This window comes from Pyxicephalus adspersus, chromosome 5 (assembly GCF_032062135.1).
Source record: "Pyxicephalus adspersus chromosome 5, UCB_Pads_2.0, whole genome shotgun sequence".
NCBI classification, from domain to species: domain Eukaryota; kingdom Metazoa; phylum Chordata; class Amphibia; order Anura; family Pyxicephalidae; genus Pyxicephalus; species Pyxicephalus adspersus.
The window spans coordinates 114,268,953-114,285,420 of NC_092862.1; positions in this window are offsets into that span (position 1 = coordinate 114,268,953).

Below are 16,468 nucleotides of genomic sequence, written 5' to 3' on the forward strand. Positions count from 1 at the left end.
ATATTTTTTGTATATATATATATATATATATATATATATATATATATATATATATATTTGTTCATTGCACAATATTTGGTCACTAAGTACTCTAAACCTGGGATCCCTTTAAACCTGTTCTCTGCCTGCATTGGGCATTCTCCTGCAGGAACAGAAGACAACACAATAAAGGAGAGTAGGCAAATATGGCACTGTCTGGGTGTGCGAAGTTGGTAAAGAATTACCCCAAAAAACTTTGAAAGTGGTGATTCTTTCTATATACTTACTATATATAGCTGTGAGAGGCGGAACTCAAAAATGTAGCTTTAAAGACCAGTCATTTTAGACCTTATATGCTGTATGATGAAATAGAACAGATTGTTATATGAAAGATTTTCCATGTCTTAAAAATATTGCATGTACTTTTAAGACTTTAAAAATGCAAACTTTTAATTGACCTTAGTGTTTACCATAACGTTAAAACTTTTCTTTCATTCAGAAGAGAACATTTTAAGGATTTTTTAGACTAGTTTCAGATACATTTTTGGAAGCCAACCAATATACATATTGCTTCACTGAGAGTGTGGTAGTTTTCCTCTTCCATATAATTAAAGCAATTATCTCATTACAGTACCATGACAAAATATCTACAGAGAGAATGAAAGGATTTTGTTGGCATTAAAGTTGAGACATCTACTGTAAGGACATGTATTTCAAACAAAAGCAAAAGTAACTCTGTGTAACTCTGATTGTAATTGTAGGATTAAGATTTTTACTTACTGAATGTGGTTAAATATAATAGGCACCGCAAACAGCAATCAGCAGTGAATGAAGGGTAATTATACGTAGGAGGACATTTGGGAACACAGCTAAATTATGCATTTTTCTGCAATTTGCAATATGGTCAATATTTTAGTGAATATATTTAGGGATATAAAGTGAAATGTGCAGCCCTAAGCACAGACACTTGGTGACAATAGCGGAACAATTGACCCTCGGGTACGCTTTATTGAGGTTCTGCTATCTATTGGGAATATATGGTCCATCACTCAGTTCAAGCACATACAGCAAACAAAACCTTAGTAAAAGGTACAGTTAAGCCATGTGACCATATGACCAAATTAATGAATTGCTCTGTGGCACAACTTGTTGAGAGCACAAGCAGGCCTAAATACAGAGCCAGAAGAATGTGATTCCTATAATAGAGGTAGAACAATTTGGTTTGAGTAAGATAAACTTGTTGTGTGGAACAATTTGATGGTAGCAGATACTGGATCTTAATGCAGAGACACAAAGCACAGAATTAAAAAAAACACAAAAACAAAAATATTATAGACCTAGTGGGTGAGTAAAATTAGACCCGATGGAGGATAGAAGGAAGAAGAGAAGGAAGATGGCGGTGGCCTGCAATGGAATGTGTATATCTGAGGTATACTGGCCACTGCCCAGCTACAGATTCATGAATCACTAAATGCTACCTTCAGATAAACACCTAGAAGAACCTGCAGGTCTGATTTACTAATGCTCTCCAGACTGGAGAAGATAGAATAATCATGGGAAAACCTGGGTGATCCAGCAAACCTGGAATTTCTTGATTTCTTAAAATCACTTGCTAATTTTTTTGGAAATATTTTTCCTTCCAGACTAACTTCATTTCAGGTAATGTGGATCATCCAGGTTTACCCATGATAGTTTATCCTTTCCAATCTCAAGGAGAGATAAATCAGGTCAGAAACTATATAAATGATGTTAACAGGATCACCAGGTTTTTTTTTTAACTGGACAGATTCTAAAAATAACTTTCTATTGTATATTTAACAAAGTACGGAGCAAATAGGAAAAGTTGATTGTTAAGGTTTACACACTTTTAGGAGTCAATTTTTAATATTTTTTCACAAGATTTGCACAATTTTTAACCATGATTCACTTTTTTTTGTAAGTGGCATAAAGCTAAACTAAGAAAACTTTTGTTTTGGGGGTCATAACCAAAAAACAGGATATAATTGGAGGAATGCTGTCAATAAAACTCATCTACCCAATGATTCCCCTTCTCAACATTAGTCATGTAGAGTGTATCCCAAAGCAATATTGCCCAGTTTAGTTATAAGGACGGCTGAGAGGCAAGTCCAGGACAGGATGCTGAACACATGTGAGGTATTAAACCTGCAGATTTAAGATATTTAGTTCTATGAATAGGTCATAGTTTTCAATTTTAACAGAGCATTGCATGCATGCAAGGAATTTTTTAAACAAGCATATTAGATAACCATGAGGTAAAAATATCTAGGCATTGTTAGCAGTTTTGTACAGGACATAGAGCATGTGTGAATGCAGATCAGTTATATATTGTATTATTTTAACAGGGTTTTATCAATTTTTTTAGGAATACTACTAATTATACAGGGAAAAATGAGATGTATTTTTGAAAAAAGTTATGAGCAGTGGGATCAGCCAGGGTGGAGCCTATTGCTAAAAATCTGAATAATATCACCAATATTCTACAAATTTCATACGAGGCACAGATCATTCTACACTAATTTCTTTAATGTCCATAAATTCTAGTGAGAATATTATTTGCTTTTCTCCATTTAAACCCCCCTTATAGGATGCCTCATCAAATCAGTTTGATTGAAACATGTAGAGGTAAGTAGTAAAGTATATTTTAGGGAAAAAAAACAGGAAAAACACAATAAGTACATGTATGCAATACATAAGCATTTCTCAATAGCCCTAAAATTAAGTAAAGTATGTGTTAATCTGCCAAAATCCTGTGCAATCCTAACTTCCTGTTTGAGCTGACAAGTGTCTGTTCTGCACTGAAATCCCAAAGAGAGAGCAGAATGCTTGGGGTATTGGTCAGAGCAAAAAGAAGAAAGAATGTACTATGCACATGTAAGACAAAAAGAAGTGTAGAGTGATAAAGACAGAATGGGAGCGCAGAGCCTCCTGGCATACATACATTACACATCCCAGGAAGCTTATGGCCGATATCAGACATGCGCAGGAGGAAATTTTTCTTCAATGGGGAAAAAAATGCTGATCTCACACATGGGCAATGAGATCGGCACGCTTTTTTCCCCATCTACTGCAGGCTATGTGACCAGATTTTGCGCATGAGCAGTGTGAGATTAGGTGACATAGGCAGAACGCGGAACAGGAGAAAATGAAATGGTGCGCACTGGCGTGGACGAAGGAGGATTCCAGGAAGACATGGGGCCAGATCCATGAAACCTCTTGAGGCATCGACAGATCTGCAAAAGTAAAGGTGAGTGAGTTTTTTGTTTAGTTTACTTCCACTTTAAGGCAGAGTTGCTGGTGCAGATGTGTGATTGTCAGGAGTTTAGTTAGAGTCAGCAGACATCTTGGATTCATATAGGTAATTTTCCTCCCACACCTGCAGATTATGTCTGTAAGGTAGTTATCTAAAAGTGGCCATAGGCAGTAAAGGGCAGTTGTATCTACAGGCCCAAATCAACCATCATCAGACAGTTGGCCTGGAGCTATTTGCCACATAGCTAAGTGAAGGGCCGCATGACAGGGTAGGAAGGGAAGGCAGAAAAAGCAGGGGTTAAGTTTAAAAAAAAAATAAGAGAGAGGTAGCGGGAAAAAGAAAGTGCAGGAAATTTAAAAAATAGTATAAAAAAAAAGAGCGGGAAAGAATAACCTTTTGCAATTGGGGGGTTACTGGTGCAGGGAGTAGTAGTGGGCAAAATATAAAAAGGTGCACAAGGGAAGGGGGCAGGCAATTATTCTGGGAACAAGCAACTCCCACCCTCCCTCCCTGTTTTTTAGAGGTAAGGTTTGGGTATTTGTCATAGGAGCGGGGGCGGTTTTTTACTAGGTCCATGAATAGGTTAAGGTTCGGGAAGAAAGGGAACAAGGGGGTAGGGCCTATAAAGTTATGAGCTCTTTTTCATTAGTGGTGGTCCTGGGCAACACTTGGTTGTTGTGGGGGCTAGGTGTTATAAAGGGCTTATCCGCTAATTGTCCCCGAGGCGGTGTGTTAGCGGCTGGGGACCTGGTTAGTGAGCCGAGGTATTTGGTAAAAAGGATTAGGATGGGAGGAATTGTTTCATGGACCTAGAAAGAAAAACAATGGCTGGTGGAATAGAAGGCTGGCATGGAAAATGTGTTTGGTGTTGTACATATGTTGGTGTATATATAAAAAGTATGTTAATATATACAATGGTTAATAAAAAGAGCTTCTATGGCCAATTTAATCCAACAAATGGTGTTGTTTATTGTTTTAATGGAAAAGTTGGGTTAGATTGGGGAAGGTGCAGTTCATGGCTTCCTCTGCTGTGCCCTAGTCAAGATTGTCACTGATAAAATCAATGTCATTCAGTGTCAGGTCTCTCTTTTAGAGGAATCTGAAGCTAGAATGAGTTATTGGAGTCAGTATTAGGTCTTTTTGATAAAGTTACTGATTTACTGTACAGCCCATCAAACAGAAAAAGAAGAGATAGTTTTATCATACCTAAACAGTAAACCTTTAAAACGACCATGCCATAAAAGATAAATGATAAATGACTGTCAATGAACTCGTCTCCATACATAGATCTGTTTGTATGATTTATCAGCTTCTGGGAACCTATTTTATCAGAAATTGGACTATCACTGTGCAAATAGACATTTTGTACCACAATCATCAACATGGTCAATTTTATCCACCATAAAAAAAATGTTTTAAATCACCAAATACCAATACCAATTATATGGAGAGAAAGCCTTAAAAATATTTGCTAGGCCAAAAAATAACCTGTGTATGGTATTTAGATGCTGCTAACACTAATATTTTTTTTTACACTGTTCTTCTTTACATGACATTTTTGGACAAGTGACTTATGTCATTAGGACATAATTAAGAAGTGACTGCTTACGACCTTTACAGCAGATGCAGACAGTGGTTCATTGGGCTCATTCAGTTGGTGCTTAAATCCCCAAAGCTCTCTATGTTATTGGATGACCAGCTGACAAACTGTCAATGCTTTAATTGAATGAGTGCTTTCACCAGCCTCCCTTGAGTGTTACTTCCTTGTTTCTCTCCTTTCAATGATAGCATTTATCTGTGATTTGCAGGAGCTGCTTCCCATTATAATGCTTCTTGCAAAGAGGGTCAAATACAGGACAAGCGCCATTCAAACAAATGGAGTAGAACTGTCACCTTTCGATAAGAACTTGGCAGCTGCCTGCACTTCAGCAGATGTGCATAAAGCATACAATTTACTTACACCATAAATTTGGTGCGCCTACAGCTAGGCAAAGCAAAGCAGTGATCTGCAGTTCATAAATAAGTGTTGCATGAAAGCCTATTTTCTGTGTATGTGATAGGCCGACTGCAGTTTCTACATAATTAAAGCTTGTTAGTCAAAAAAAGATGTAGGATTAGAACTGCTAATTTTATTAAAGGTTTTTCTGGCTATAAAAGTAAACTGTAAATTTAAAAGCAAAGTACAAATACAAAGTTGGTACAATTATATATACAGATTATTCTAGTCTGCTAGCTGGGAAAATTATTAATAGTGATCAGTCAGTGTAAGAAATATTCATAATAAAATAGATATAATAGAATATATAATAGAAATAATACAGTTACAATATGAATAAAGTAAAACATGGTTTGTATTTTTAAATGTACAAGCTCAGGTAAGTACTAAATATGTTTATATCAGCATTCTGTTCCTTCTTTGATCCAGGACAGGAAAACCCACTATTCTGAGCCAAGCAGGGACATGTGTTGGCAGTAAACATGTCTAAAAGAGGAGAGAGCAGCATAAGCAGAGGAAAATTTAATCGGTGTGCTAATGTAAAGCCTCTTTTTTTTTACCTGTGGCGCATAGCAAACTGCTGCTGTGTGTCCAGGAGTTCTAAATTGCACTGCAGGTAACACATTTGCATGTGGTTATGGCTGTAGTTGGGGTGTTTCTTCTAAGGGGAACCACAAAGAAAAAAGCCACTTCTCATTTTCTGGAACTGTGCTATGAACTGTTACAGCCATGTGCAAAAAACTGTTCCCAATGGTTGAGATCACAGGTCTGAATTGGCCCAATTTTCCTGACTAAGCTGTGCTCCTGCTGCATTGACGGTCAAGGTCTTGGCTGTGCTGTCTAGAAGAATTGTGTGGATCTAAAGAGTAGCTGAACAGTATCATAGTTCAAGTTGCCATATATGTATGGTATGTATTTTACTGTGCTGCTTGTCTAGGTTGAATTTGCAAAGAAGGGACACAGGGAACAAAAGGCTGGAGAACTGCCCAAATGCTAATTGTTAGTCACCAGTTTAAGTTCCATCCTAAAAGTTCGGCATCATGCAGGTCTTTATTGTAGAAAGGGACGGCAATGTCCTTTCTGCAATAAGTATTCCTGCCTGCCTGATTGCCGCCCATCTACCAAAATTCAATGAGCTGCCCCGCTTAACAATAGTTGCCAGGGATATCCAGCAGTCCCAGCTTCTTTTGGGGGTCTTGGGACTGAATGAACTCCCCGGCACCTGCACGAGAGTTATGTCATCTTGGCACAACCAAACAGGATGACTGAAGATCAGAATACAGAAAAGAACGGTGAAGAGAGTGGCACCCATGGTGGAACTGGGACAGGTGAGTATCTTCAGGGTTTAGTTCCATTTTATGGGCCCCACTGTTTTTATATGTTAGAAATGATCAAGTATGGCTTATGCCCTTCAGTGGTTTGTTTGGGTAGTCAAATGCCTATCCAGGCATTATTATACAGACAGGCATTTAGGCTATTGTGAGATTTTATTGGCAATCCTTATTTAGTTTATGTTGATGGGTTTAATTAAATGGAATTAAAATCTAACATAATAAACAATAAAACTTCTCTCCCAACTGCTTTTTGCTCATGAATTTAGTTCACCTTTGCCTATTACTACCAAAATTATTACCACAACACGGTTTACCCTCTTTCATAGTAAAGTTAGTACTAGTGGCAACCATAATGCGTGGTTGGATCAAAGAGGAAGGGCTATACCTGTGAGAAAAAAAACATTGTGATGTTTACGGTCAGTTCATCTGTCAGGTAAAATCTTCCTGATTTGTTTACTTAGCAATTAGTTGCTCATCTCCTGCTCATACATCAAAACAAAGGTTTCTTTAGAGCAGTGAGCTGAGTGCGGCTAACTTCTTGTCAGTACAGGTTCCGGGATGTTAAGAAACCTAATATGTTAGAATATTCCCAGTACAAATTTACTAATAGGATTCTGTTCTTAGAATTAATTATAGTGTGGTTAATCTATAAAAGCAGAGAGTACCTTTACGCATACATTAAGCTTTAATAATGCTACAGTCTTGTCCCTTCCAATATGAATCTGTCCTTTTTGGGTAAAACTACTCTTGTTATGGAACATATTCTATATATTTTTCCCAGCACTTAGATAATGCTACTGATGTGAGTTACATTAAATACTGTTTGGACAATATGTTGCTGGCTAAGATTTCAGTAAATAGCTGCTTCTGTGACTGTCTTTGTGTTAGGTGCAAAGTTCCAATTTAAACTATTCTGACCATAGATGGAGGAACATTACATTTAGGTAGGTCAGTGGCACTCGGTATGTTCAAGGCCTTAAGTCAGCGGTTATCAGTTTATGAGAATGGAGCACCTAGCACGTATAAAATAGCCAAATATATTATTTGGTATATGTAGAACTACAAAAGACTGTTAAAGACTGAAGATATATTAAAGAAGATGTTCAGAGAAGAGATGCTACAGGCATTCTTGGGAACTGTAAACCAGCACCAGGAGAGACAAACTGAGAACATGTTATATGAGACTTCTAGAGATCACTGCCATTACAGCCCAATACAAATCAATGACCCCACTTTCACTACTGGAGTCAGCAAAGGGCCCTATAGCAAACACCAAATGGCCATATGTGACCCTTAGGCTAAAGGTTGGGTACCATGGCATTAAGGGGTCCATGGAGTGTATAAAAAGTACATCCTGATTTATTATAGGCACAGCATTGGAAGCAAACAAAAATGTGCTATAACATAAAATAGCTTAGAGTATAGATGGTCATGCATACAAGTGTCATTACTACGCATAGTAAAGTCCACTGTTCATTGGAATTCAGAACAGTAATTTTTGGGCTACAATTCTTCAGGAGGCAAAGTAGCTGGGTGCCTTTGTGCTTTACTGACAAAACCAACAACATAGAAAACAATCTACTTATAGACAGCTACAGAGCTCCTAATAGTATATCTGTATACATGATAGCAATGGTAGGTTACTTATTCTGTTGTTAGCTTCAGTTCAAGCTTATGTACTAGCATGAATAAAAAGACATTTAACGCTCAGTCTATTCCATATTCCATCCTAAACCTGTCACATAGCCAAAACCTTAGTCATGCCAAGGACCTCTCAGGAACCTGTCAAAGAACCTTCACCAAATTTCTGTGTGCAAAGTACAGAAAAACATTAGCTACAGCCCAGATCTGGAGCTAATGAAGTAAACCATTCTACAAATCAAAGAGGTAAAATGATTCAGAAAGTTTCCTTTCTAATATGAATTCATGACAACTGCATTTAATTAGGATTAAACCCCTAAACCAACATTTATGCTTTTTAGTTACAAGTCGTACTTCAACTCTGAATTCTAAACCGCTCCAAGTAGTATTACATTATATTTGCCTTGGGCGGGGCTGCAGAGAGAGGGCACTCAAATGAATGCTATTGCTGCTGAGTGAAGTGCCTATATCCATATTTTTCCTGGCGACAGTCTGCAACGTTGTATCATTCAGCCATGATTAGCACAATTTAGCAACAACTGCTGAATTTTCTGGTCACACAGTAGCTCTGTAATAAAATCAGCCTCATGGGTATTTCTGATATTTTGATTTTATTTCTCACATTTCCACATTAAAATCATACAACACGCTGACAAGTTAAAGGAAACATCCACTTTAAATAGATCTCTTTACCAGTTTCTGGTGCCAGGTCCATGCTTTCCTGCAAAAAAATTTATACTTTCTGAAAAGAGTCTTTTGAACATCAAAACGCTCATACTAGTTGTGCTTGGTTTGCTGTTATGCAGTTTATCTAAAAGATATAATAGGGCCCATTCACATCTCAAATGTATTTGCCACACTGCATGGTGGTAACCATTGCCTTTTTACCCTTCTTTTGTAATGTATTAACCTGAGCCATTAGGATGGGCTGCACATGCACCACAATGTGGAAGGGGGTAATAGATTGTACAAATGACAGCAATGAGCAGCTTTACTTGGCACCGGAGGCTTCATCATTTGAAAATAAAATAACATGTACGAGGCCTGGTAGTAGAGTAATGCCTGGAGCCAGCGAGGGAAAGAAGGTAGGTGCTAGGTGGAGCGGGGTAAGGAAACGGTTAGGTTAAGACAAAGGAGTCTGTTGAAGGGAAAGGTAGAATGGGTGGATTGGGTAAAGTTCAAGTAAGGATGTGGAGGGTCTGTTTCCAGAAAATACAGAGGAAAAGTTGCCCTCCTGTCTGCCCCCTTTATTAAGGATTGAGTACTGGTGGGGTGAAAGGGCTAGTCTGGGTGAGCGGTTGAGGTCCTCTGGGGGCAGCAGTAGGTGTGTGTTTAAAAGGTTGGCAGCTCCTTAAGACAGAGTTGATAGCATGGCTTCAATGATTGGCATGGTTTTTGGTAAAAGGGGGGCTGCAAGTAAGATTTTGTTTCCTGAGCCTGTGGTTGTACGGTGCAGCTGGGAGCAATAAAATATGGTGGTGCCGCCCCCCACACAAAAAAGGTAAATGGCATTATGGTGGTTTAAAATGTTTGAATGTTATTCAATATTATTGTTATAAGTTGAATTATCAAGAAAAAGGGCATATGGCAATAAAGTGTCCTAAAAAGGCCATTCCCCCAAATTTTGATGTAGTCTCAGTTAATGGGGGAAGATAAAAGGTCAAGGGTGGGGAATAGTGGTTGGGGGGTGGAAAAAAGGGGAGATGGGAAGGGATAAGCCAACATCATAGCTTCCTGAGTTATGCTGAAAGTTGGGTCTGGGTCCCTTTCGCAGGTCTGATCTCTGCACAGGTTATATGCAGTAAAGTGATAATGTCATTACTTTTACAAGGTACTAACTGTTTTTGCAAAAGCATTTGGTAAACACAAAGTTATTGAGACATATATATGAATGGACAGTTTTTGTGTGCAGAGTTCAGCCTAAATCTAAGGAAGAAGTAGAAGCTCCATGTGTGGCTTGGGCTAGGTTTTGTATGGACACAGGAATGAATAATTACTCAGACACCTTGCAGCCACCATAAGGCCTATAAATTATAACTTTTATTGTCTAAAGCTGAGAAGGTTCACTTTAAGGGTTCAACAGTTTTCTTATTGCTTATTGCTTAAGTTTGCTTATTCTGAATTTATCTGTTCATAGAGCTTTAAAACAGTATTAGTTTTAATAGGCATGTATCTGTTTGTAATTACATCACTTGGTTTCCATTAGCATCAAAGAGCAGCAAAAAAATGACTTATTAGAAAATTAGAATGGCATCAGTAACATTAGTGCATGAAAATAATGACTGCTTTTAAAATTAGAACGACAGCAATAATATAACAAGAAGACACAATATACTGCTCGGTTCCCAGCATTATCCTTACAAGTGCCCACTAACTGATCTGTCTATTAGGCTATTAGTCAAAAAAGGTCTTTGAGGAGTTCTTAATGCAGATTTAGGAGACCAACATACCACAGACCAACATGCCTCCTACGAATAAAGTTACATAGTTACACAATTAAAATAAAACAGCTCCTGATAAAGAATGGTACAAAATGACTTCTTTCATGGTTGTCTACAAATGCTGAAAAAAGAAGGAGAGAAAGCAGGCTTTTTTGAGGCCACGAAGGAAATAGTTATATGTAAAATCAATATAATTTTTATTAGAGTACAAAAACATTAAGATAATAATAAAAAAAATGTTACAGAATGGCAAAGTAGGGTGCTTTATCCACATTATATTTGTTGATGAAAAAAATCACAAACTTGCATATAAGTCATGGATCTAGGGATGGGGGTCTCACCCCGATGCGTTTCGCCCAAATGGGCTTCCTCAGTGGATACAGAGACCCTAGAACTACAATAATAACTAATTAGCGTCATATTTAAGACAAATATGTCCAAACCAGTATAATTGTTATGCAAATAATGATGTAATGAAGGCTACAACAACTCTTGGGGTATTAAGGACAATTAGGAGATTAATAGATATAATAAAAAACATAGACTTACTCTAATATAGTGTTGGAATTATGCCAATTCAGTAATAATAGGGTCAATGATTGGTGTACCAATTTGACAGTGTGAATATATGTACAGCAAGCTATACAGGTTATAACTATTTTGTCTTCAAATGCTGAAAATATAGAATATTGCTATTCATGAATGATCTTACCTGAATGATCTAATGAAGACAGAAATTAATTTGTTCATTGCTGCAAACGCCAGATTCTTACTGTCAATCACAAAAAGTGTGCCCAAAGTTGTTTGCAATGGTACACTCCTGGCAAGCTGGGGCTAGGCTGGATGGTAAGGGGACTTTTACCCAATAGGCCAATACAAATAATACTTGTTGGGCTCATGGTTCTGAGCGGTGGTACCCCAATTAAATGTCAATCTAACTAGGACCTACAAACAATGCCTGTCCCTTCCCTAGCAACTTTTAGATATGACCGAATGCACATACATGTCACAATGCTAGGCCAATGCTAGAATATTTGTTATGAAGTATTGTAATTTTAGTTAGTATTTTATTTAGGCGTGTTCATATCATTTTTACAGAACAGCAGTCATCTGTCCAGCTTGTACAGTATTTTATTTTTTCATTACAATTCATTACAATTCCTCTTTGTTACAATAATTCATGTACTAAATCTACCTTTTACCTTGGCCACCATTCAGTAGAGTTTGTGCTGTGCACTTTTGGTCCACATGAAAGAACCAGTTAGTTTTATTTGTCTCTCAGGCCAATGGTTAGCAGCCCTCTAACTGACTGCTAGCTAAAAGTTTGTATCTTAATAATAGCACCATCAAAACAATAATCCGAGCTGTATACTAGTTATTACCAACAACTCTTTCACGTGGACTAAGTCAGGCTTCATCCAGGACATTTAAATTGGGTTTACCCAATCTTCTTGATACAACTTTCACTGTATAAAATGTTCAATTTTACCCTACTTTTGTGTATGCTCTATATCAGAGGTCAGCAAACTTTTTTGGCCACTAGGCCATTTCAGGGGTAGGCAGGAGCACACTAGGCCGGACTCTCTCTCGAGTTCCGCCCTAATGGCTCCATCCCCACCAGGAACACACCCTGAAGGGAAATCCCTCTCCTCCGTATTGCATTACCTTGATCGGCCAGGGGGCGTTAGGCCAGAACAAACTACCGGCTAGACCATATTTAGCCTAAAGGCCAGAGTTTGCTGACCTCTGCTCTATATGTTTGGCATGAACATGAGGTAGACCAGTACTTTTATATCTTTACAAATCGTTTTGGCTGAATGAAGTTGATTGAAAATGGATTGGATAGTGAGATACAAACTAAATGCCTCCCTTGATTGGTTGGCCAAATCCATAGCCTCTGTAAATCACAGAATTCCTAAATAAAATTGACAATTGATCTATTACTGTGTTTCTCAACCAGGGTTCCTCCAGAGGTTGCTAGGGGTTTCTTGAGCAATTTGTGCTTCTCAGGTCAATTACCACTGACACCAATGATCTGAGTATTTTAATAATGACATTTTCCCCACTGGCCAACATAGTAAGAGGTATTCATCCCACTAACCACCAGGTGAATGTACTATGAATTGGGCATATTATATATATAGGCAAATATTCCCTGAAATTTGAAAGTTATTTCAAGGGTTCCCTTAAAAAGATCGAGGAATGATCATCTATTGTCAGTGACACAAGCTTGCTCTTGGATTATATCGTTTGCGAATTGTTTGCATCTCAGAATCATATTTAATTTTAATTATTGTTATTTTAACAGTCCTGTCTGATGTTGTCAAAAGGCTGATCAATAGTTTGTAAGCTTAAACCTTCCTTACGTTATCCAAATGGTGCAGACATACAAATGCTAAATAAAATCCTCAGTGTATATTTAGCTAACATACACTGTACATAGTGTCTATGTCACACTAGCATTTCCATTGGTAACAACAGATTGGGTGCATATTTCAAAGTATGTCAGGCTATACATACACTTTTCCATATTATACCCTCATATATCCCCAATTCCTTTTTGGGTTATAATATATTGGTACCTTTTACAGTTTACTGAATATTTTTTAAATAAACACAAATTTACAGATATAATCAGAGGATTATTTAACCACAGGAAGTCCTAGTTGTCCTTCTTGACATTTGTGTCATCATATAGGGGGTTACTGTGTGACTGGGTTGTATTAAATTAAGTGGAAAGTTCTGAATGACTAGTTACCTGTCAGTGTTTTGAAATGAAATCCTTACTGACCCTAACCGTGATTACGATCTGTAAATTAAATGTTCCTCATCCAGGGCTGAATCAAAGTCACTATTCAGAGGTACTGCTTCATATTATTTATCTTGGAGGAAACTTCAAAAATATCTGTTATACTGTGTTTGGATAATTATTACTATCCAAAACAAGCTGCACTGACATCTCCTGAGCTTCTAGCTTTTAGTGCACTATAACATTTCTTTTAATCATATTGCAGTGTATATAATATGCATGTGATACTTGCCATCAATGTCTTCTTAAAGAACCCTCTGTACTGCATCATGTAAAAATGAAAATAAACATGTTTATATTCTGTTATGGAATTTAATTATTAAACATTCATCAAGCAATCTCTAACTATGGCAACTTGTTTTGCTGCAATATGTCACCATGAGATGCAACAACATTTTGTTAAATCAGGAAAAATTGTTTGAAAACAAAAAGCTAAACTCCATGAAGGAAGGCAAAATGTATTACATAAATAGAAACAGTTTTTGGTGAAAAGCCAACTGAAAACCAAAAGATTTGTATTATCTGCAGTGATTCCTGTGATTTAGACAAACATGCCACTAGCACAGCCAATATTCTGGACCTATCTGGAACCTGCACTGTAGCTTTATAATACATGAATGGATAGTATGTGAATGGATAGTATGTAGATGTACCAATATACTGATTAAGTCATCTGACTGGTCATTCTGCTTTTCCCCTATGAACATGTTCCCTATAGGCAAACGTATATACAGCAGAACCTGATTGTCTGGGTAAATATTGCCCTATCACTACTCATCTGCTATGCAAGGAGTAACTGGAGGCTGACATAAAAATCATGTCTGTACTTTTGGCATGTGCATGTTATTTTATTTTTTACTGGATCGATAGTATGTGTTTTTTTGCAGAGCCACATTGCCTGCAGAGTGATACAATCAGGAGCCAATGGCCCAGCAAGTGTCCAGGGACCCCAGCTCTAGAACCAATGGTCACAATTGCACCATTTTCATCTGACATCCTAAACCCTTTTATACCCCACAGCTCCTGATGGATTATTACACTTTTACACAGCCTAGTATGTCTGGCATCCAATCAAGGAAAAGAAGAAGGAAAAAGATGGTGGTGCCCTGCAATAGAATGTGGATAAGTGAGTGTATTTAATAATTGAGATCAGGCAGGTAAAGTTAATATATTGCAGAAGGGACATCGCCTGTTTAGTTCCGCTTGCTACAGAGGGGCTGAAACTTGTATTACGGATCTGCTCCAGACCCTAGCAAACAAAAATGGTTAAAAATATATATATCAGATACCTTTAGTAAAATACTCTGCTCCATTATTATGTAAATATGTACAAATTTCATAAATGCTTTAAATGTCATTGTTTTCTACATGAATGTAATACATCAACACTGTAACATAAGTTCTGTCATTCAGAATTTTCGCAATCAATTGTAAAAAAATGCAGACATGACAACTTTTTTATGTGCAAGCTCTCTGCTGTGATCTAATGTTACCCCTGTAATTTTTTTTTGTTGGAAGTACAGAATATGGGGCTCTGTCATCTACATGAGAGCTGTCATTTTTGCCAGCAAAAGAAAATACACACTGAGTTGTAAAATAATATTCTTCTTTTATTAAAAATACCAAGCAAGAACAAGCTCTTATACTGATGCATTGTACTAAAGAATCAAAGATCTCAAAAAAACCAAACTGGGAGTGTGGGACACCTATTACTGTATGAATATTTGTGATATACAAACAGATATATACATACTCCTTAAAACAACCTTTTCCATTCCTAAAATGCAATAAAGTAGCATCATAAGTGTAAAGCAAAACCCATAAAATTCTGCACACAGCCTCCTACGCCTAAACATTTGCCTGCCACATTGGGTCTGATTTATTAAAGATCTCAAAGACTGGACTATCATGAAGAACCTCGGTGATCCAGCAAACCTGGAACTGATCTAGTCCAGGATTGAAAACATTTACCAAGTAGGAGCAAATTATTTTTAAGAAATCCATTCCAGGTTTGCTGGATCACACAAGTTTTATGGTGTTATTCTAGCTTCCTCAGTCTTAGGGAAGACTGATTATTATTTTTATTTTATTATTTTATTCCCTGATTTTATTATTATTATTTTTATTGGTATTATCACTAATATTATTATTGTAATGTTTTAGAAAGGAAAAGGTTATTATAAAACTTACCATACACTAAACTGTTTTCAGAGGCATAAATCACAATGAAGAAGAGACTACTATGATATAGGGGACTAATACAGAAAGTAGACTCCTAAGTTCAGTTTGGATAACTAAACTATTCACACTATAAAGCATTTACAGTATAATAATGTCTAAGGAAAAGATACAGAAGGTAGAAAATCCATCATAGTCATGCCAGTTTTACTAATGGCAGAAAAAAGCTTTCTATTATTTTTGAATTGTTGACCTACCCAGGGAGCTGTTTGGTCCTAATCTGGTGCTTGTTTCTTTCTAGTTAATGTATGTATAAATCAAATCACTAAAACTCATACAGTCTCATATTATAGAAATGGAATTTAAAAAAGTATTTGATCCACAGTTTTTAAACAAAAAAATTGGTGATCCTGCCCATGGTCCTTTTCTCCTTTCTGTGTACTGTCTGTGACTGTCTGTCATTTGCAACCCTCATTGTGCAGCGCTGACTAATATGTTGGCACTATATAAATACTGTTTATTTTTATTATTATTATAATATTCTTATTAATATAATATATATATAATAATAATAATAATAATGAATGAAGGTGTGCCTCTGTCTTCATCGTACTGGTACATATACAAGATAGAAGTGAAGTGAAGGGAATCTCCCCTAAGCTGGCAATGGTTTTAAGACCTACATACCCTACCAAAAAAATTATAAAAAAAAAAGTTCCTGAATCAGGCCCCATATTGTCTACCTGTACACAGTACAGCAGCACTAATAGCCAATCTGCTAAACTATGTTTTCGTATCCTACATTATTCAAAAACATTT